We start from the raw sequence: 22,208 nt of genomic DNA, 5'->3' as shown, positions 1-22,208 counted from the left end.
TTACACTAGTCCTACCAAATAGAAGATCTAGGTAAGATGATGGTTCCCTGCCTAACAAGACATATTTTGTTTTGTTTTATGGAGTCTTAAGATGATCCTTCTGAGAGAACAGGCTTGAGTAATACTCTGTGTGCTCTGATACAGACTGTCCTCTCTGGAGCACATGACCATCAAGCCCATTTCAACTTGGAAGACAATATTTTGCCAGTATACCTATGCCATTTCCACCATCTCTCTTCTGTCTCCAAATTGATGGCTGAACTGAAAAGTAAGTGTGGAATAGAATGTACACATGATGTACCCTGTTTCTTGATTGAAAAAGAAGACATGCTCTGGGAGACTACAAGAATTTCTTCATAACTACAAACTTCCCAGACTGGAGCCCTGTCTGTGAAAGAACTGAGTGGGGAGACCCCCCACTCAAATCTCCGGAGGACGCTCACCAAAGGAAACACGAGAGCCCATCTTGATGTAAACACACGAGGCAGTTTAATTTCTAAGCTCCGGGTCGACACATATCTCATGCGGGAGACAGAGGAATCGACCCCGAGGCTCAGGGGTTAGGGGCTTATATAGGAAAAGGGTCTGGGGGAACAGGGGAATTGGTGTGGCCATACATGATTGACTATTTCAAATATCAGCTAGTGTACGTGCAGATCAGAGTGGAAAATTCCTAAGGGTGGTGCTATTCGGGGGTTTCTGGCTGACCTTAAACTATATCTAAGAGGACCAGATGGCCCATTACTCAGTGTTCGCCCAGGCACGTCCTTGCATGTCTGGGCCCTGGACATGTCCTTGCATATTTTTGTTCTATCTTTATGGTTTATGCCTTCCTGACCTGTCAGTCCCTGGGATATCTAACAGCTTGCTTGCTTTTGTCCAGGCTTGTTTGGACATGCACGGGCTTGGTACTGGCTTGGCCCACTGTGTTTTCCTCCAACCTGTAATTTTCACAAGCCTCAAACGTAATATTTATTTTTTCTACCTGTCCTGAGCTCTGGGGTCTATTAAGCACAATGTCATTTCTAATCTACCCCCAGTTGTCTGGCCATTCCCTGTCTTACCCTGGTGGCGAAGGCAGGCCCGTTGTCTGACCCGATTACCTTAGGAATCCCAAACCGGGGGAAGATTTCTTCAAATATCTTCTTAGCCACCACGTTAGCTGTCTCCTTCTTGGTGGGGAAAGCCTCGACCCACCCTGAAAAGGTGTCTACAAACACTAAGAGATATTTATTCCCATATCGGGCAGGCTTGACCTCGGTAAAATCCATTTCCCAGTAGGTCCCCAGCCTCCTCGTAACTGTCTCCCCTCTTGGAGCTTGTTAATTCCAGCATTAGTTAGAGCACAAGCTTTACAGTTTGTTTACTAATTTTTCTGCTGCCTCTTTTACCTGAGATATGTAGTAAGAAGATTTTTTAACCAATTCAATCATCTTTTTTGGCCCTAGATGGGTGAGAGTGTGAATCCTGGTCAAGTAGATGAGCCCATCCTCCGGGGAGAGGGAGGTCTCACCCAGGGAAGCCCTTAATCCTCCCTTTGCCATTATGAGGATCATGGGGCCTTCCGCCACCTCTTTGGCGGTTTGGTCTGCCATCCCTTTTCCCTTCTCTATGTATCCTTCCCCTTTCTGGTGTCCTGGGCAGTGAACGATGGCCACTTTACTAGGTAAGTGAACAGCTTCTAAAAGGCTAAGAATTTCTTTGTTTTTAATGTCCCTGCCAGTGGAAGTCAGTAGTCCTCGCTGTTTGTAAATCGCTCTGTAGATGTGAGCTGTTGCAAACGTATATCGGCTGTCTGTGTAGATGTTGACAGCCTTTCCCTCTGTCCCTCTGTCAGCTTGGACCAAAGCACTAAGTTCTGCTTTTGGGCTGATGTTCCTTTTGGCAGGCTTCTGGCCCATATGACTGATTTCCCGTCCACCACTGCCGGCCCAGCCCTGCACTTACCCTCCACTAGAAACTGCTTCCATCGGTGAACCAGGTTATCACCCCAGGCCATGGTTTATCACACTTATGCACTGGGGTTTCAGCAGTCTCGGGGAGTAAGGTTGAAGATAGCAGGTGGGGATAGCAGGTGGGGCAAAGGTCACCTGTTCAGTCAACAGCAAACTCTGGTAGTGTGTCATCCGAGCATGTCATCCAACAATCTGGTGGTTGTCAAATGATGCTCTCAAGTGCATGGGGGGCTATTACTGTCATATCCTGGCCCATAGTCAGTTTATTTACCAGTAGGGTTGTGGCTGCTATTGCTCGTAGGCAGGAGGGCCAGCTGCTGGCCACAAGGTCCAGTTTTTTTTTTGATAGGTAGGCTATTGACTTTTTCTAGGGTCCCAGAGTCTGGGTGAGGACCCCTCTAGCCACCCCTCCTTGTTCATCAACATAGAGTGTGAAAGGTTTATTTAAGTCTGGCAAGGCTAGGGCGGAGGCTTGTAGCAGTGCCGTTTTGAGGGTTTCAAAAGCCAATTGATGCTCTTCAGTCCAAGTGAACTCCCCTTTTTCTTTTGTTAAGGAGTATAATGGAGTTGCCAAAGTAGCAAAGTAGCCTCTCAAATGCTGGGATTAAAGGTGTGCGCCACCACCGCCTGGCCCTATGCAAAGTCTTTAACTGATTATAAACATCCTAAATGTTTTACTCTTGTATAAAGATACCAGGAAATACAAACATTTACCATAGTAACTACATGTATACTACTTCTTTGCAGTATGGCTTTTTCTCATGACATTGAAAACCACCGGTACACGCATAGGCTTCACCACAGTATTAATAAAGTTTCTTACCAGAATGTGTCATTTATGTATTAAACAATAACTGTAACATGCAAAGGCTTTACCATATTGACCATATTGAAAGGGTTTCTCTCCAGTATATATGTTCTTTTATGTACTCAAAGATTACTATGACACGCAAAGTCTTCACTCTGTTGAATCCATTCATAGGGTTTCTCTCACCTGTGTGGTCTCTCATATGTTCTGAGATATATGTGAAAAACCCTTATTTATAACATTTATAGGGTTTCTCTCTACTATGTGCAGTTTTATGTATTCAAAGATGACTGTGATAGTCAAAGGTTTACCACATTGAGGGTATATTTATAAGGTGTCTCTCCAGGACATGCTCCTTTCTGCATTCTGAGATATCTGTGCTGTGCTGGGTAAAGGTTTTACCACACTTTTTATTTTCAGAAGATTTCTTGCCAATCAATATGCATATTTTCTTGAGAATGAAAACTATGGGGATTCATAGAGACTTCACCACATTAAATATATTCATAGGCTTTTTTTTACATTATGACTTCTTTCATGCCTTTGAAGATTACGATGGCATTACCACATTGACTACATTCATAGGGTTTCTCTCCTGTGCGTGTTCTTTTATGCATTCTGAGATGACTGTGTTGTGAAAAGGCTTTATCACATTGATTACATTTGTAAGGTTTCTCTCCAGTATGAGTTCTTTTATGCAGTTGGAGACCACTGTGTCGTGAGAAGGCTTTATCACATTGATTACATTTGTAGGGTTTCTCTCCAATATGAATTCTTTCATGAATTTGAAGATTCCTGTGATATGAAAAGCCTTTGCCACATTGGTTACATTCATACGGCTTCTCTCTAGTATGTGTTCTCTTATGCATTAGGAGATTATAGTGTTGTGAAAAAGTTTTACCACATTGGTTACATTCATAGAGTTTCTCTCCACTATGTGTTCTTTTATGTCTTAGGAGACCAATGTGATTTGTAAAGGTTTTATCACATTGATTACATTTGTAGGGTTTCTCTCCAGTATGAATTCTTTCATGCATTTGAAGACTCCTATCATATGGAAAGGATTGCCCAATTGGTTACATTCATATGGTTTCTCTCCAGTATGAATAACTTCATGTTTTGAAGAAGACTGTGATTTGTAAAGGCATTATCACATTGATTACATTCGTAGGGTTTCTCTCTAGTATGACTTCTTTCATGACTTTCAAGATGACTGTGATCTGCAAAGGCTTTATCACATTGATTACATAAGTAGGGATTCTGAAGAGTTTGTGTTCTTTTATGTATTTGGAGACTACTGTGATGTGCAAAGGCTTCAACATATTGAATAACTTCATAGGATTTCTTTTCAGTGTAAATGCTTTCATGCCTTTGAGCACGACCGTGATATGCAAAGGTTTTGCACAGAGGATATGCAGAGGCTTTCTCTCCAATATGACTTCCTTCATGCCTGTGAAGATAATTAGCACATGTGAGAGCTTTACCATTTACTACACCAATGAATCTTTTAATCAATATGCAATAATTTTACAATTTGTCTAAATGTAGAAAGAAATTTACACCTAAGGTTTATCACTTTCTGTAAATTCATGGGGTTCCCTTTCATTATGGGTAGTTTTTCATCTTTGAAGAAACTTGTGATGGTAAGAGCATTTATTACATGGCTCATGTTTATGCATTCTTTTCCTAAGGAAGGTTTTTCAAATATTTTATGGAAATTGGAAGAACTCAAAGCTTTACCACTCTGATCACATTCACAAATTTTCCTGTGGTTTGTGTCATTCTACATTTGCAAATGGAACCAGGACAAATAGAAGAATTTCCCACATTCCTAGCACTCAAGATTATTTTCTACAGTGTGAGCTTGTTGATGTATTCCCAAAGAAGTTGGAAAAACAATTAATTATAACCTTGTTTCAAGCTCAGTAAATCGACTCTAATTGAGTACTGCTATGGATCTTCTACTTGTTCTGGGAGAAACAGAAGTTCAATGCTTTTGTCAATATCACTTATGAAAACATGGCTTGTTTCCATTGTGACACAGGTTACACTTATGAAAGGAAACTAAGAAATAAAAGAATTCCACATTGAATTCACAGTTTGATTTTTTGTTCCTTATAATACATGTGGTATAAGGATAAAGGTTACTCCACAACAACCTTGTTACCTCTCATAAACTGCCTTTATCACATTGATTACATTTGTAAGGTTTCTCTCCAGTATGAGTTCTTTTATGCAGTTGGAGACGACTGTATCGTGAGAAGCCTTTATCACATTGATAGGGTTTCTCTCCAGTATGAATTCTTTCATGAATTTGAAGACTCATGTGATATGAAAAGCCTTTGCCACATTGGTTACATTCATATGGTAACTTAGCAATATCACTATAAGTATGTGAGTAACACCAGCTTTACTACATACTCTGCTTATTAGAAGTTCTTAGACATATATTTTTCACTTATTCAATAAGTATAGTTTTTACAGCATCTGGGTGGTATGAGAAGAAATGAATGGATGGACACCTTTAAAGTGTAGCTCTATAAGGTCTATGATTCAGATGGTCATATATGATAAGGCATTGTTTCCATGTTTCCTTTCTTAAAGGAATGCCTCACAAAAGAAAATTCAGATACCCACAATTGAATTACATGGTTTTATGAAAAGTTAATAATCATCAATATACTTAAAGGTATTTTATTTATATGTTTGCTTTTCCTTAAAACTTCCAGGACATAATAAAAAAAATTCAGAAGCATATTTGTATGAGTTTGCACATAGTAATTACCTTCCATGTCTTCTAGGACTCTGGTGATGTTCTTCAATATTGTGGTCTTTCCAATTAAAGCCTAAAATATAGTGCCAGAAAGTGTATGATATAATATTATAAAATATGCAAAATTTAAGTAACTTAGGTCCATGCCTGATTTATTGTCCTCATTCCTCTTCCTCCTCAGTTGAAACTACAAAAGAGCATCAAAAGAAAGAAACAGTTGTCCCTTATTCTAAAAAGAGAAAGAAAATTCAGTCTTACCTATAGTGGTGAGGTTCCTGTAGGTCTCCAGCATGACATCTTTGTAGAGCTTCTTCTGGGAAGGATTTAGCAAAGCCCGCTCCTCTTGAGTGAAGTTCACATGCACGTCCTCATAAGTCACTGCATTCTAGAGTATCTCACATATGTTATTTTTTAAAGCATGGAAATGATAACATTGGACATGCATACTTCACTGACCGTACATTCACAGAATCCTGGTTCTTCCCCTACTCATTTCCTCACACAGAAGTTCTAATGAAACTACCAAGTAATTTTAGATTAAAACTAAATAATGAGGCCCACCTGTTATTTCCGTGCCCTTTGAATGGGATATAACCTCAGAAGGAAAATGCCCATTAACAGACATAAAGAAGTGGGCAAGCAATCAAATCAATAATCCTTGGCACACATCATAGAAATTACAAGAACAATTACTAATTACAAAAATAATCAGCAAGGTGGGTCTAATGGCTCAGACCCTTCATCCCCACATTTAGGAGACAGAGTTAGAAGTATCTCATTTAGTTGGATGCCAGCATGGCATAGTGAGTTCTAGGACACCCAAAGGTACATATTAAGATCCCATCTCCCCTGCAAGAATCAAGCACACAAACCAAAAAGAGAGAAAGAAATCAGAGGTCTTTAGCTAAGTTCTTAAAAGAATGGTACATCCACTCCAGTTCTGTATACAACTTCTAGAAACCTGAGGTGTCTCAGTTCAAACTGTTACAGTAATAAGATATTACCAAAAGGGTATTTTAAACAGTTACAATTGAACAGATGAAAATATTAGCAATGTTAATGGTGATCTTGTGAAAACAATGTAGGAGACAGGAGAGATGGCTCCGCAGTGAAGAGCTCTTGCAGGTCCTACAAATAACTGAGCCCAATCTCCTGTAAATACATGGGGTTCACAACTATCCATTATTCCAATTTCAGGAGGTCTGAGGCCATCTTCTGACTATTGTGAAGACCAGGCACACATGAGGTGCGTATTCATGCAAACAGGCAAAATATTCTTGCCTTTTCTACATAAATTCAAGGCAAACAAAAAACATAGGAAGAATGTCATAAAACTGCATTCCAGTGATCAGAACGCTCAGGCAGTAATAATATCATGGATGCATGCCATGCTGGGAAATAGAATGATACTCTCAGGCAAATTTCAAAAATCAAGGTGTTGGTGAAGCTCACTCAGCACAAGAGCACATGTTTGACATATTGAAAAAAAAAAAAAAACATGCCGGGTGGTGGTGGCGCATGCCTTTCATCCCAGCACTTGGGAGGCAGAGGCAGGCAGATTTCTGAGTTCAAGGCCAGCCTGGTCTACAGAGTGAGTTCCAAGACAGCCAGGGCTACACAGAGGAACCCTGTCTTGAAAAACCAAAAACCAAAAACAAAACAAAACAAATAAAAAAACAAAAACAAAAAAAACCCAGGGCTGGTAAAATAGTTCAACTGGTAAGAGCACTGACTGCTCTTCCAAAGGTCCTGAGTTCAAATCCCAGCAACCACATGTTGGCTCACAACCACCCATAATGAGATCTAATGCTCTCTTCTGGTGTGTCTGAAGTCAGCTACAATGTACTTATGTATAATAATAAATAAATAAATAAATAATTTTTTAAAAACCTACATTCCAGGTAGATCAGACAATAATATAAAACCAAAAAAGCCAAGCATGATGGCCCACTTTTTATCCCAGCAATTAGAGGCCAGAATCAGATTGATCTCTAAATTCAAGATCAGCCTAATCTGCAGGCCTACTTTCAGAACAGCCAGTCTACACAAAGAAACATTGTCTTTAAAACCAAAAACAGGGCTGGTGAGATGGCTCAGTGGGGAAGAGCACCGACTGCTCTTCGGAAGGTCATGAGTTCAAATCCCAGCAACCACATGGTGGCTTACAACCACCCGTAATGAGATCTGATGCCCTCTTCTGATGCGTCTGAAGACAGCTACAGTGTACTTATATATAATAAATAAATAAAAAAAATCCTTTAAAACCAAAAACAACATAATTAAAAAATATAATAGTATGGGGCTAGCAAAATAGCTTAGCATTGAATTGCTACTACTGTATCTTATATTTTTTATGGAGAGAGTCTATTGTGGTGAAGGCATAACTGCATGAGAATGAGACTGAAGGATCAGTTTCAGCCATAACACAGTAGACTCAAAGAACAGGAGATGGGTTTTGTCTATAGAAACTCAACTTCCATCATGAGAAGGAATTGCACCTACCAAGGCTTCTTCTACAAAAGCTTCCATATTCTCCTCAAGGAAAGTCACCAAGGAGAAACCAATTTTCAAAGACATCTTCCTATCTGGGACCTTTCTGATTCAAATAACTGCATTGTGACCCTGGTCACAATAGGCTGATGTTCATTCCACAGTGAAAATACATATAGTTCACCTTCAATGATCCTCAATTTCTGCAACAGTCACTATACTGTCCAAATGTCCAAAGTCTCTTTTCATACTCAAGGTAATATTTACAAATTGCAACTTTTAAAGTCATAGAACAACATGCAATGACACACAATATTCCTTAACTTTACAATAGACAAGAATATGTACATAGGGAAGATGGTAGCAAGGTAAGTAACCCAGAAAGGCAAACACCAAATCCTGTGGCTCTGTCTCACACACACGACTCCAATTGCCCTGTCCCTACAATTTCCCATACATCTCTTGGTTTGGTTAGTTCCATTCCCTGTATGCAGCTGTCTAAGGCAGATGCCTCATAGCTTGTGAATCTCAACACTTAGAATCTCAGTATAAAATTGAGGTTTCATCTTCAGGGCTTCAGACAATGAACTCTCACATTTTCTTAATTGAGGATTTGACTCTGCCAAACACAGATGGCTGGAACAGTGCTGAACTGAAACCACAGACCAACATCCATGACCTTGAATTTTGCATCACTCTTGTTTCTAGGACCAGCACGTGGGTGATCCCACCAAGTTTAGCTTCTAAATTGGGATCGACCCCACCATGCTTGTAGCAGGCTTCATATAAAGTTGCTCCCTGGGTCTAGGAATCATTTTGCCTACTGCTTCCACTAATTGAAAGGTTAGCAGGATGGAGTTTTACTATTAAGGCACCTTCTTAAGCTTCTAGTTCAGAGTAAGGGCCTTCACTTTAATTGTGATGATCTCCTTGAATAACGGATTAATAAAAAATGTACATGATTTGTATTAAATACCAAAAGCTGTTTGTTTTGCACCAATTCTTTATAATGAGAAGTAAAACCAAAAAATAAAAATAAAAAATGTCTCAGTTTCTCAGGGAAGCAAATTGAGCTCCCCATATAAAGCTCCTCACAATGGGCTGTTAATCATTCATAACACTGACACAGGAAAAATAACTTCAGAGCTGATTCAGTTTCTAGAACAATTGGCTGAAGATAACTAGGCAGTAGCTGAATCAGTTCATGAAATTTGCTCAAGGCCTCACCGAATATAGTCAAGCTAATGTAGCAGCCAACCAGAAACTGAACCTTCCCCTGTACCCACCTATGAAGTCTTAGATTACCTAACCTCTCCTTTCAATTTCCTATAAAAGACTTGTGCACCTTCGTCTTGGGTCACCATTTTGACAAATGGTTGATCCATGCACGCTGGTAATTTCTGCAAAATAAAGAATCTTTGCCATTGCATACTATTTGAATCTGGAGTCTTCAGTGTTTTCTTGTACCCTACCAATAAGGCATAAGCACTTTTGAAAACAAGTCTATTCTCATTTTCATGTGTATATTTATATGTGAGCTAGAGAACTTCTTCCGTGTGTATACAGGTGACACACCAGAGAAGAGGGAGTTGAATCTCCTGGATGTAGAGTAGCAGGTTGTTATGAGCCTTCCAGGATGGGTGTTGGTATTTGAACTTGGGTCAACCCCCATATGAATACTTCCTGAGTGACCTGTGCAGCCCACTTAGTCCTTTTTATTCAACAAAGGAAAGGCCCTTCACAAATTAACAACAACAAAAATCTAAATAAAGGGAGAAATGAAGAAACCATTCCTGGGAACTAGAAGTGTCAGTATTTAGATGTTGGGTATGGGACAAGATTGGAGGTCAGTGGACCATCCCCACTCTCTGTTATCTGAGATCCAATACTCAGGTTGACCCTAGTGCTTCATCTTCTTCTCTTGCCCTTACGCCTTATAGACATCACCAACTCTTGCCCCATGTGCTCCTCTCTCTCTGCCCCATCTCTGTGTCCAAGCCCCCAACTCTGGGCAGACAGCCCCTGCTCAACCAACCCCATGTCATGCCTGCTGAAAGATCAGGCAGGGTATCCACCAATCTACCACATTATTTGTTACCCCAGACACATTCTTCATATTTGCCCCTAACACTGGAATACAACACCAGAGGCAACTTCCCATCTCCACTGTTCATACCTCCTGAGCATCCCTAATGTTATCTCTTCCTGGTGTACTCTTCCCCAACTCTCTGACATCATCAAGCATTACTCTGTGGATACAACAGCCCAGCAGGACAGTGAAAAACACAATCCCTACCATGCTTTCTGAAATTCAGACAACAAACAGAAATCTAGGGTAAAACTATTTTTCGGAACCAGTCAAAACCAGAAATCAGGACCTAGATCTATAATCACCCGAAATACTGAACACAGATGCATAAATGTCAGCTAAGGACATAATCAATAGCAGCTGAGAAATATGTCACCAACAGAGCCATGGTATTCTACCACAACAGGTCCTGAATATACCAACATAGCTGAAGAACAAGTAGAAATCCTTAAAACCAAATACATAAAGATGATAGAGGTCCTTAAAGAGGAAATAAACAAATCCCTTAAAGAAACACAAGAAAACACAAACAAACAATTGGAGAAAATAATGAATATCTCCAAGAAAACACAAATAAACAGAGAAGACCAATGAATATTTTAAATAAAGCTGAAAAAACAAATAAACAGTTGAAACAAACAGAAAAAACTGTTCAAGAGTTGAAAATAGTAATAGAAGCAATTAAGAATAAATAAACAGGGCTGGAGAGATGGTTCAGCGGTTAAGAGCACTGACTGTTCTTCCAAAGGTCCTGAGTTCAAGTCCCAGCAACCACATGATGGCTCACAACTATCTGTAATGAGATCTGATGCCCTATTCTGGTGTGTCAGAAGACAACTACAATGTACTTATGTACAATAATAAATAATTTTTTGGGCCAAGTGAGCAGGGACTGAGCAAGCAGAGTTGACCAGAGTGAGCAGGGTTGACCAGAGAGAGCAGAGGTTTTAAAAACTTCAATTCTCAACAACCACCTGAAGGCTCACAGTCATCTGTACAGCTACAGTGTACTCACATACATGAAAGAAAGAAAGAAAGAAAGAAAGAAAGAAAGAAAGAAAGAAAGAAAGAAAGAAAGAAAGAGAGAGAGAGAGAGAGAAGGAGGGAGGGAGGAAGGGAGGGATGAAGGGAGGGAGGGAGGAAGAAAGAGAGGAAAGAAGGAAGAGAGGAAAGAAGGAAAGGAAAAAAGAAAGATCCAAAAGGGAAACATACACATGTGTGCATGCACACACACACAACCCACTACTTGCACCACCACAAATAAAATTAAAATAATAGGAATTAACAACCATTGCTCACTGCTATCTTCCAGTATCAAAGGTCCCAGTGCCACAGTCTTTACATATTACAAGTTCAATCAATTTAAAATGTCCAATATCCTTTAAAATTCAAGGTCTCTTAACTGGGGGCTTCACTAAAATACGTTCTTCCTTCAAGAGGGAAAAATATCAGGGCACAGTCACAATCAAAAGCAAAACCAATGTCTGGGATCCAACTCACGATCTTCTGGGCTCCTTCAAGGGCTTGAGTCACTTCTCCAGCTCTGTCCTTTGTAGCACACACCTTGTCTTCTGGGCTCCAGACGCCTGTACTCCACTGCTGCTGCTGTCCTTGGTGGTCATTGCCTGGTACTGGCATTCCCAAAACACTGCTGTAACTAGGCTTTACCAGTAGCCTCTCATAGACTGTCTTCACGGTGCCAAGCCTCAACTCCTTTGCATGACACCTTCAGTCCTGGGCCATCAATTGCAAACTGCTATCTTCCAGTATCAAAGGCCCCAGTGCCCCAGTAATAAGACACAGATTAACAGAATGGAAGTTAAAACAGGATCCATCCTTCTACTGCCTACAGAACTACAGTCCAACATCAAGGATAGACATTACCTCAAAGTTAAGGGCTGGAACAATATATTCAAAGCAAACGGACCTAAGAAAAAGCCTGGAACAGCTAGCTCAACATCTACCAAAATAGATGTCAACAAAACTTAATCAAAAGAGATGAGGAAGTATACTATATATTCACATACATATTATTGTCTGAATGGGTAGAACTTACACATGTTAAATTAACATAATATAGACAACTTAAATAGACCTACAACCCCTAGTAAATAGAAGACTTCATAACAAGACCCAAAAACAAAAGAGCCCAGTGAGGGATGATTTTAGTGCAGAATTCAATCAGATTTTCAAAAAGGACTTACTACAATACTACTTGAAGTATTCTACAAAATAGAAACAAAATGAACCTTACACAATTTGTTTTATAAATCCAAAATTAACCATGATACCCAAAGCATATATATGAAGACTTAACAAAAAAGACCAATTTCCTCCATGAACATAGATGCATTACCATATAAATAACCTGACAGAAATAAGGCACAGGATCAGCTCATTAGACACCAAATAAGTCTACATCAAAATCCAACACTGCTTCATAATGAGAGTCTTAGAGAGAGTAGGGATACAAGGGACCTATCTAAATATAATACAAGAAATTGACAACAATTCGATGGCCAACATCAAATTAAATGTGGAGAAGAACACAAAGCAGTTTCACTATAATCATAAAGAAGACAGAACTGTCTACTCTTTCCATATCTATTCAGTACAGTACTTTTAAGTTCTAGCCAGACCAATAGGACAACTGAAAAAGACCAAGGGGATATAATTTGGAAAGGAAAAAGTCAAAGTACCCTAATTGGAGGATGACATATTATATATAAATGACAAGGGGCTGAAGTGATGGCTCAGCGGTTAAGAGCACTGACTGCTCTTCCGAAGGTCCTGAGTTCAAATCCTAGCAACCACATTGGAGCCAAGCTCACAAGGATCCATAACGAGATCTGGCGCCCTCTTGTGGAGTGTCTGAAAACAGCTACATTGTACTTACATAAAATAAATAAATAAATCTTTAAAAAAATAAATAAATGACAAAAGTAATTCTAATCCCCTACAGTTTCAAGAAAGTGGCTGGATACAAGATTAATTCAAATAAAATCAGGAGCATTCCTATATGCCTCCTATGAAAAATGACAAACAGATTGAGAAAGAAATCAGGAAAATAGCCTTCACAATAGCCTCAAATAGTATAAAATATGTTGGAATAAAAAAAATTTAAAAAGCAAGTGAAGCCGGACGATGGTGGCGCACGCCTTTAATCCCAGCACTTGGGAGGCAGAGGCAGGTGGATTTCTGAGTTCAAGGCCAGCCTGGTCTACAGAGTGAGTTCCAGGGCAGTCAGGACTATAAGGAATAACCCTGTCTTGAAAAACAAAAAACAAAACAACAACAACAACAACAAAAGTAAGTGAAAAAGCAATCTACAGATTCAACACAATCTCCATTAAAATTCAAATAGTTTACAGACCTTGAATGGACAACCCCAACTCCATGTGGAGTCACAAAAAGCCAAGATACCTAAAATACAAAAATAGCTAAAATAATATTCTAAAAGTAAGTTCAGTTGTTTACTGAAATTTTAAATTGCCCTGGTGGGTAAATCTCCCATCAATGGCCAGTTCGAACCTTTAGTGATCATCTAAAATTGATGACCTGACTACTCATTGCCAATGCCAACTACTGTCACACAGGAAAGCCCTCACCTTCCTCCCTCCCCCTCCCTTGTGTGTGACTACACCAGCGCCAATGGTTGTCAGTGAAGTCAATTCTTACACAGGTTCCTATTTATTTGTAAATACCCTCAAAAGGACCGAGACCTCAGAAAACATTGATCTTTTTTCCTTCCCACTGACTAGTCAGGGCATGGCCTAGAAGGTGTTGCAGGACCACCTTCCAGGAACTGAGTGACAGAGACAAGGTTGAGTGTTCAAGGTGATTCTCAATTACATAGAATAGGGCAATCCTGAGCTACAGAACATCTCTCTCTCTCTCTCTCTCTTTTTTTTTTTTGGTTTTTCGAGACAGGGTTTCTCTGTGTAGCCCAGGCTGTCATGGAACTCACTCTGTAGACCAGGCTGGCCACGTACTCAGAAATCCTCCTGCCTCTGCCTCCCAAGTGCTGGGATTAAAGGCATGCGCCACCACTGCCTGGCAGAAATGAGATTCTTCATGATCAGAAAACGTTGGGGAATTGAAACAAATAAGGGATTAAGTAGTGATGCTTTAAAAATGAAATTTAAAAAGTAATGCCAACAATGGGCTTTTGAGGGAGATATATATAATTGCAAAAATGCATAGGAAAAGAGCATTGAAAAAGAGCAGGCCATTCTCTGGCAGAGGGCACAGCACTAATAAGATACTTTATGCCCTTGCGCCTTTGTGGACTGTTAGCTGTTGAGTCCTGTAACTGACAAACAGAGCTAAACCCAATGGCCTGTGTCTCAAATATCAGAGCTGACTTAAGTATGCCAATGAGTACTGCACTTATCTACAGAGGACCATGCCCTAACTGGAAATTCAATATTCCTTGAGTCAACTGAATCTCTACAAACTGTATGCCCACCAGTCTTGTGTGTTTATATTAAAATGTATGAATTAACACATGGAAGGAATTTAGTAAATCGCCCACCCTGCATCAGTCAGGTCCTTCTTTATAATGGTGAGCCCTGCAGCTGAGTGCATTAAACCTGAGTTGGTCTGCGATCTAGCTGTTGCCTATGGTGTTTCACTCTGCACTGGACACAATACACTGTTCCTCCTATTCTGGTCTGTGGGCAGAAGCGATGCTCCAATGCATATCCTTTCCCTGTTACTGCAATGCACAGTTCATTCCATGACTCAAATGGGTAATTTTAAAATTCTCTTGTAATATTGCCCTTCAACTTTAGAATTTAGAAACTTTAATCAAGAGCTGAGTGGTGGTGGCCCACGCCTTTAATCCCAGCACTTGGGAGGCAGAGGCAGGAGGATTTCTGAGTTTGAGGCCAGCCTGGTCTACAGAGTGAGTTCCAGGACAGCCAGAGCTATACAGAGAAACCCTGTCTCGGGAAAAAAAAAAAAAGAGAAAAAAAAAATCTCTGTAACAAATGTAACAATAGCATTCATCTAGCTCTGGTTAAGGCTGAGAGAAGCTGGGCTAGAAAATATTTGCATTCCACCTATGCTGTCATCCTTATGTCTCTTTTAGGTTCTCAGGCCAGGTTATACTGTCAACAATTTACAGATGGTCTGGAGACTACTGCTGGTGCAGCCACTTAGGCAGATGGGAGATTTACACAGCAAAGATATTCCGGAATTATTTCTTAAGTACACAAGTGCCCTGAAACAGCAGGTCATTCAGCATTAAAAGAGTCCTAAGTATAGGACATGCTGGATTCTTGGAATCTGAAGCAACTCCTCTCCAAAGAGCCTGGCCCCAGACCATTACCAGCACTCCCAATCACATGCCTGGTTTTGGAAAAGGAGCTCTGTATCTGTATTCTGTCGACACCTCATGTTCTTAAGGGAAAGCCGGCAAGCTTGATAGCTTCTTAGAGACCTGGTCTTTGATCTGGGGAAGGGCCTAGTGGCTGGTTGTTAATCAGGATTGTCTCCTTTGTTTTGATCTAGAGCCACATTTCTGGACAATCGTGGTGAACAAACATGTGTATCCTAGCATCCCAATCTCTAAGAGGCCTGGTTAGCGTACTACTTACCTGTACCGTGTTTGAGAGGCAATCCTCCCTCAGGTAAATCCTTTGTGGTGTGACTTACTATTTCCTAAGCACTGAAAAATCCCTTACATCATTGACTCTACTCTTCTCATTGAAAGACTGGGAGATTTTGAAATTTGGGGAAAAGCAGGTTAATGAAAAGGGAAATGTATTAATAGAAATGTAACAAGCCAAAAAAAATGTGGAGTAGCCAATTGTCGCCACCACTCTCGACCAGCAAGAATGACGCAACACACTCGAGCTCTTCTCATGCAGTTTACTCAGGAACCTTTAACAATCTTCTGACCACGAGGAAAGCCAACCCACAGGTTAAATACTGTATGGTCAGCCACCCTCAGAGCCTCAGGGCTCTGGTTCCCGATACCTGCCCCTCCTGACTGATCCACAATAAGGGCGGAACTAGGAATGGAGGTGTACTGGCTTACAAGGCTCTCCACCCTGCAGACCGATAGATGAAGATTACATTCCTAGAAGGAATGTGTTTCCCTCCCTAACTGAATACCTTGGGTTGGGTCCCTCTGAAATTTTCCACTGTTTTTGTTATGTTTCCTTGGTAACCCCCTCACCCCACCCCACCCCCAGTTTGTGGTTTTTCCCTTTAAATACCCCTCACTTATTTTATTTTCAAGATTATTTTGGCAATTCTAGGTTTTTTTGCTTTTCCATATAAAATGGAGAATTTTTCTTCCAATGCCAATAAAAAAAATTTTGTTAGAATTTTGATGGAAGGGGCTGGAGAAATGGCTCAGTGGCTAAGAGCACCGACTGCTCTTCCAAAGGTCCCGAGTTCAAATCCCAGCAACCACATGGTGGCTCGCAACCATCTATAATGAGATCTGATGCCCTCTTCTGGTGTGTCTGAAGACAGCTACAGTGTACTTACAAATAATAAATAAACATTTAAAAAAAGAATTTGATGGGAATCTCAGTGAATCTGTAAATTGCTTTTGGTAAGATAGTCACTTTCACTATGTTATTCCTATCGATCCATGAACATGGGAGATCTCTCCATCTTCTGACTTCTTCAAATTCTTTCTTCAGGGACTTAAAGTTCTTGTCACACAGATCTTTCACTTGCTCAGTGTTACATCAGGATATATTATTTGGGGCTATTGTTAAGGATGTTGTTTCCATATTCTTTTACTCAGTCTGTTTTTCATTTGTATAATGGAGGGCTACTGATTTCCTTTGGGTTGATTTTATATTCTGCCACTTGGCTGAAGTTGTTTGTCAGTTGTTGGAGTTCTCTGGTAGAATTTTGGAATTGCCCATGACCACTATCATATTGTCCTCACATAGACATATCTTGCCTTCTTCCTTTCCGATTTGTATCCCCTTGACCTCCTTTTCTTGTCTTATTGCTGTAGCTAGAACCTCAAGTACTACCTTGAATGCACAGAGTGAGTGTGGCCAGCCTTGTCTGGTCCCTGATTTTTGTTGGATTGCTTCAAGTTTCTCTTCACTTAAATTTACGTTGGTTATTGGTTTGCTGTGTACTGCTTTCGTTACGATTAGGTATGTGCCTTGAATTTCTGTTCTAAGACATTTAACAAAAAAGGGTTTGGGATTTTGTTTAATGCTTTTTTTGTCATCTACTGAGAAGATAATGTGCTTTTTTCCTTTGAGTTTGTTTATATATTGGATTACATTGATGGACTTAAGTATATTGAACCATCCCTGCATCCCTGAGATAAAGCATACTTTATTGTGGTGCATCATGTTTTTGATGTGTTCTTGGATTGAGTTTGCATAATTTTATTGAGTATTTTTATGTTGATTTTTATTTTAATTAATTAATTAATTAATTTTGTTTTTTGGAGACAGGGTTTCTCTGTATAGCCCTGGCTGACCTGGCACTCACTCTGTAGACCAGGCTGGCCTCAAACTCAGAAATCCGCCCACCTCTGCCTCCCAATTGCTGGGATCAAAGGCGTGCGCCACCACCACCCAGCTTGTGTTGATTTTTATAAGTGAAGTTGGTTGTAAGTTCTTCTTGTTTGTTCAGGCTTTGTGTGCTTTAGGTATCAGGGTAACTGGGCCCCACAAAGTGAAGTAGATAGTGATCCTTCTGTTTCTATTTTGTGGAACACTTTGAGGAGTACTGGCAGTAGCTCTTCTTTGAAGTTCTGGCAGAATGCTATGCTAAAACCATCTGACCCTGTCCTTTTTTTTGGCTGGGAGATTTTTAATGACTGCTTCTTTTTCCTTAGACATTATGAGAGTGTTTTGATAGTTTGCTTAATCTTGATTTAACTTCATTTTTTAGTATATGTCTAGAAAATCATCCACTTTGTCTAGATTTTATTTTGTCACATAAAGGCATTTGTATTGAGACTTGATGATTTTCTAAATTTCCTCAGTTTCTGTTGTCACGTCTCACTTTTTTTGTCTATATTGATTTTCTCAAAGAATCAGCTCTTGGCTATTTTTTATTGGATACTTTCTTTATTTACATTTCAAATGTTATCCTCTCTCCCAGTTTCCCCCCCCCCCCCCGTCCTGAAAACCCCTTATCTCATCCCCACTCCTCCTGCTTCTATGAGGATGTACCTGCACAAATCCATCTGCTCCCAGCTCCCTGCCCTCGAATTCCCTACACTGGGGAATCCACTGAGCCTTCATAGGACCAAGAACCTCTCCTCTCATTGATGCCTGACAAGGCCATCCTTATGCAGCTGCTCCTTATGCAGTTGGAGCCATATGTAGTCCTTGCTTGGTGGCTTAGTCCCTGGGAGCTCTGGGGGAGTCTGGTTGGATGATATTGTTGTTCTTCGAATTGTTGTTTATCTCCTTCAGTCCTTTCTCTAACTCCTCCATTGGGGACCTTGCGCTTAGTCCAATGGCTGGCTGCAAGCATCCACCTCTGTATTTGTAAAGCTCTGGCAAGGCCTCTCAGGAGACAGCTATATCAGGGTCCTTTCAATAAGTATTTCTCGGCATCCACAATAGTATTGGGGTTTGGTGACTGTATGTGGGATGAATCCCCAAGTGGGACAGTCTCTGGATGGCCTTTCCTTCAGTCTCTGCTCCACGTTTTGTCTACACATTTGCTCCCGTGAGTATTTTGTTCCCCTTCTAAGAAGGACTGAAACACCCACACACTTTGGTCTTCCTTCTTGAGCTTCATGAGATCTGTGAATTGTATCTTGGTTATTTAGAGCTTTTGGTCTAATATTGACTTATCAGTGAGTGTATACCATATATGTTCTTCTATGATTGGGTTACCTTACTCAGGATGATATTTTCTAGTTCCATCCATTTGTGTAAGAATTTCATGAAATCATTGTTTTTAATAGCTGAGTAGTACTCCATTGTGTAAATGTACCACATTTTCTGTATCCAGACCTCTGTTGAAGGACATCTGGGTTCTTTCCAGCTTCTGACTATTATAAATAAGACTGCTATGAACAGTGGAGCACATGTCCTTGTTATACATTGGAGCATCTTCTGGGTATATGCCCAGGAGTGGTATAGCTGGGTCCTTAGGTAGTACTATGTCCAATTTTCCGAGGAACTGCCAGAATGATTTCCAGAGTGGTTGTACCAGCTTGCAATCCCACCAATAATGAAGGAGTGTTCTTCTTTATCCACATTCTCAACAGCATCTGCTGTCACCTGAGTTTTTGATCTTAGCCATCCTGGCTGGTGTGAGGTGGAATCTCAGGGTTGTTTTGATTTGCATTTCCCTGATGACTAAGGATGTTAAACATTTCTTTAGGTGCTTCTTGACTATTAGATGTTCCTCAGTTGAGAATTCTTTGTTTAGCTTTGTACCCCACTTTTTTGTTTTTGTCTTGTTTTGTTTTTGTTTTTGTTTTTCGAGACAGGGTTTCTCTGTGTAGCCCTGGCTGTCCTGGAACTCACTCTGTAGACCAGGCTGGCCTCGAACTCAGAAATCTGCCTGGCTCTGCCTCCCAAATGCTGGGATTAAAGGCATGTGCCACCACTGCCTGGCTATACTCCATTTTTTTTTTTATTAATAAAATGGTTTTTAGTTTTATTTTGTTTTCCCAATTCCCCTCTCCAGCAGTGAGACACTTTGTGGAAACTGTTGGCTTTCAGAAATGGACAGGCAACTGGAACCAGTATTAGACAAACGTGAAACTGCAACAAGACAAGCCATTCAGGCAGAGGATGGAGCAAGCAGAGAAGTGGACACTGCTCACAGGTCAGGCCCTTCATCTCAAGAAGCCAAAGCAAAGCGGCTGACTTACATTGCTTCTTCAGCTCCCTCAGCTGCTGCTTGAACTGCACAAACTTTTCATTCTCTTTAAAGTCAGCGTCAGAGTTCTTATCCTGTAAAGCCAAAAATTTCTTCTCTACCAGTAATTTTAAATCTGGTACTTTTTCTGGACGTTCTTCTTTTACATGATTCATTGTAGACTGGACAGCCTTAACATAATGGCTTAGTTCTCGATCCATTTTAGCAAATTCAACCATGGCCTTGTCCATACTGTACTCACTACTCACTTCAGTTTGAGTCTCAACAAGGTCCAAGGCAACACTAGAAACTGTGTCCATTCCAGAGCTGATAGAGGATTGGAAGTTTTTTAAGGAGGAGAGAGCTGACTCTACACCACTGAAGGATATGTAACGAGTAGACCCTGAATTTGTACTGGAACGTCCTGGCATCTTGAAATTGTTACCTGGCTGTCCCACCTAGCTCAGTGATATCTAGCCAAACGTCGCACATCCAGACCCCGATACCTTTCCTCAGCCCACTTTTTCTGTAGCTGAAACGGCCCGCGCGCGCTCTGTGTCCTATACTCCATTTTTAATAGGGTTTTTTGATTCTCTAGAGTCTAACTTCTTAGTTCTTTGTATATATTGGATATTAGCCCTCTATTGGATATAGGACTGGTAAAGATCTTTTCCCAATCTGTTGCTTGCCATTTTGTCCTATTGACGGTGTTCTTTGCCTTACAGAAGCTTTGCAATTTTATGAGGTCTCATTTGTCAATTCTTGAACTTACAGCATAAATCCCCAGTGTTCTGCTCAGGAAATTTTGCCCTGTGCCCATGTGTTCAAGGCACTTCCCCACTTTCTCTTCTATTAGTTTCAGTGTATCTGGTTTTATGTAGAGGTCCTTAATCCACTTGGACTTGAGCTTTGTACAAAGAGATAAGAATGAATTGATTTGCATTCTTCTACAGGTTGACCTCAAGTTGAACCAACACCAGAACCAGTATTACTATTAGGTATTAGGTCTTCTTTGAAGGTCTGATAGAATTCTGCACTAAACCCATATGGTCCTGGGCTTTTTTTTTTTTTTTTTTGGTTGGGAGAATTTTTAATGACTGTTTCTATTTCTTTAGGGGTTATGGAATTGTTTAGATGGTTTATCTCATCCTAATTTAACTTTGGTACCGGGTATGTGTCTAGAAAATTGTCTATTTCATACAGATTTTCCAGTTTGGTTGAGTATATGCCTTTTTTTTTTTCTTTTTTAATGGGTGTTTGTGAGCCATCATGTGGTTGCTGGGATTTGAACTCAGGACCTCTGGAAGAGCAGTCAGTGCTCTTCACCACTGAGCCATCTCTCCAGCCCTGAGTATACGCTTTTGTAGTAAAATTTGATGATTTTTTAAAAATTTTTTTCTATTTCTGTTATGTCTCTTTTTTCATTTCTGATTTTGTTATTTTGGATACTGTCTCTGTGTCCTCTGGTTAGTCTGGCTAAGGAACTAGAGCGAGCATACACTAGCAGCATGACAACACACCTGAAAGCTCTAGAACAAAAAGAAGCAAATACACCCAAGAGGAATAGACAGAAGGAAATAGTCAAACTCAGGGCTGAAATCAACCAAGTAGAAACAAAAAGAACTCTACAAAAAATCAACAAAGCCAGGAGCTGGTTCTTTGAGAAAATCAACAAGATAGATAAACCCTTAGCCAGACTAACCAGTGGGCACAGAAACAGTATCCAAATTAAAATCAGAAATGAAAAGGGAGACATAATAACAGAAATGGAGAAAGTTCAAAAATCATCAGATCTTACTACTAAAGCCTGTACTCAACACAACTGGAAAATCTGGATGGAATGGGAAATTTTCTAGACAGAAACCAAATACCAAAGTTAAATCAGGCTCAAATAAACCATCTAAACAGTTCCAGAACCCCTAAAGAAATAGAAGCAGCCATTAAAAGTCTCCCAACCAATAAAGCACAGGACCAGATGGTTTTAGTGCAGAATTCCATTAGACCTTTAAAGAAGACCTAATACCAACACTCTTCAAAGTATTCCACAAAATAGAAACAGAAGGAACACTACCCAATTTGTTCTATGAAGCCAGAGTTACACTGATAGCAAAACCTCACAAAGACCCAACAAAGAAAGAGAACTTCAGACCAAAATACTCAATAAAATTCTCGCAAACTGAATCCATGAACACATCAAGTAGGCGTCATCCCAGGATGCAGAAATGGTTCAATATACAGGAATCCATCAATGTAATCTACTACATAAACAAATTC

The 22,208-nt window shown here is 40.2% G+C and overlaps 1 pseudogene across 1 annotated transcript; it reads right to left on the bottom strand.

The window, feature by feature from the left end:
- Positions 1-5,697: 5,697 nt before the first annotated feature.
- LOC116069551 lies at positions 5,698-20,488 on the bottom strand (annotated as a pseudogene). The gene is made up of 3 exons (XR_004110031.1): positions 19,900-20,488; positions 5,795-5,914; positions 5,698-5,723 (listed from the first exon to the last, which is right to left on the bottom strand). The product of XR_004110031.1 is annotated as an E3 SUMO-protein ligase NSE2 pseudogene (transcript).
- Positions 20,489-22,208: the final 1,720 nt, after the last annotated feature.

Source organism: Mastomys coucha, unplaced genomic scaffold (genome assembly GCF_008632895.1).
Source record: "Mastomys coucha isolate ucsf_1 unplaced genomic scaffold, UCSF_Mcou_1 pScaffold1, whole genome shotgun sequence".
In the NCBI taxonomy this organism is placed as follows: Eukaryota; Metazoa; Chordata; class Mammalia; order Rodentia; family Muridae; genus Mastomys; species Mastomys coucha.
Note: the sequence above shows the minus strand (reverse complement) of the source record. Positions and strands in the feature narration are given on the sequence as shown.